Source organism: Quercus suber, unplaced genomic scaffold, assembly GCF_002906115.3.
Source record: "Quercus suber isolate HL8 unplaced genomic scaffold, Cork oak 2.0 scaffold_337, whole genome shotgun sequence".
Taxonomy (NCBI): Eukaryota; Viridiplantae; Streptophyta; class Magnoliopsida; order Fagales; family Fagaceae; genus Quercus; species Quercus suber.
This window is the reverse complement of record NW_027069789.1, coordinates 1-2,158: the sequence shown is the minus strand read 5'-3', so window position 1 is coordinate 2,158 and position 2,158 is coordinate 1.

The following is a 2,158-nucleotide window of genomic DNA, read 5'->3' as shown; positions in this document are numbered from 1 at the left end:
ATATATTTGGATATCTGAATTTATAACTAGTAAAACCCATCCAAATAAACCCCAATTACTGCAAGAACAAGTAAAAAAGAAGCAAGCTAGCTTTTTCTCACTCAAAATACATAAATTATATGCTTAGGCAACGGACAATAGTGTTGTCACAAACAAACAAACAAGTCCAACACCAAAAATGGTGATGCCATTGTCCAACCTTGCTGAATTGGAGGAGCTCCTTCCCACAAACTCGCCTGAGCTTGGCACTGGTGTAATTGCCTTCAAATGAGGAGCAGCTGCAGAACTTAGAGGCCGTTGGGCACTTGGGGAATGGAAAAATGAGGACATATTGGGTGGTGTTACATATGGTGAAACAGCCGGTGAATCTGAAATTGTAGGCTCACTAGTTGAACTTGGAGCATGCAAAATAGCAAAGCAGATGACCATAAACAAAGCAGCACAGGACTTTGTGAGTGTAGCCATGGATAGCTGAGAAAGTTAGCTGAATTGGGAGATAGATTTAGTGATAAGAATGTAGGTAAAATGATAGGGATAAGGGGTAGTGTTCTCTGTCTCTGCGATTGTTTATTTGGTGGGTGTCACGGGATTGATAGTGGCATGTTTAATTTCATGCTGTCTTTTAAGTTTTTATACTTTATTTATTGTAACCTATAGTTTTACTTTTGCCTGATTTTCATATGGTTTTATATGTAGGACAAATTGAATCCTTTGTGTTTTAATTTTTAAATGGGTTAAACTTGTGCCCAATTGCATTAGTGCATTGGACATGTTAAAATTTAGACACATGTCTGAATCTCAAAGTGTCCACGTTACACAAGCGGTGTCCTTAAACTTGAAAGGAGGAATAAATCAATGCAGGGGATCATGCTGCACAAAATAGTGGTTTTTTCACATGATCTAGATTTGGAATTTTACTCCAAGGGGTCCGCATGTTTCAGCCAACTACCTTAGCCCATGTGACCTAGCTATTTACAAGGCCACTTTTGTAAAAACCTTCACCTAAAAGAATCTAGGATAGCTCTTCTAGCACCCACAAAGCGACAAGAATAGGGTCTTTTGTCCACTTTAGTTTTCAGCAATTATACTTGAAAAGGTTGAGATAGTGGATACCCTTTAAAATGGGATGGTGGATCATGGATGTTTACTGTTAATTTCTGATTCTTAACAAAAACTAGAAACCAGAGTCTTAACAAATAACAAGATTCTAAGGCCCTGAGAATCCCAAACGCTCATGTCCGAGCTGACCTGCAGATTATCTTACCAGCTTGACTGAAAGTGGACTCGGCTAAAATCTAACAGTCAGAGTAGTATTGTCTGAAACAGTGCCATGGATTATGGGGTGTTTGATAAATTTGTTTAAATACCTGTTTTCCCTTTTTAATCAATATTACACTAATTTTTCACATTTTTTACACTCACACATATTTTCAAAAAAATTAAAAACTGTTATTTAAACATACGTTGCAAATAGGTCCTAAATTCTTCACATTAGACATGCTTGGGTCTGTTTGAGATTCACTTATTTTGCTAAAATTAAAAACTTTTTGCTGAAAATACTGTAAATAAAGTTAAAAGTTGGTGAAATAGTACAGTAAAACTCATAAATAATACCAAAAAGTGCAGTGAAACCCATAAATAGTAGCAAAAATAAGTTAAATAGTAAAATAAACTGACTTTTTAAGTTAAAGTCAAACGCACACAGACTTACTGCATTTTTTGGTACTATTCATAAATCTAACTATATTATTTCAACTAACTTTTAACTTTATCTACAGTACTTTTAGCAAAAAAAAATTTAGCAAAAAAAATTTCAGTTTCAGCAAAATAATTGACCCTAATCAGAACCTGAAACTTCATACGTTGTTTAGAGCTTCAGGCACGGTTAGGGTGATATATACATGCACATATCAGAAGCCTATTGTCCTCAATTTGGAGTTTGCAATTACTGAAATTGTTCAACCAAAAAATAATATAAGCCGCATGCCCAAAAAATAGCTACAGCAGTATTTGCATTAATTAGAAAGAAATAGAAGTTCATCAAAGTTCTTAAATTCTGAAACAACATTTTTTTTCTCCCAATGCAGGAAACTACATAATGTTTCAATCTATAATAACAACTCTTCGTAAATGCTACATATAAAAAGAATCACTCAAT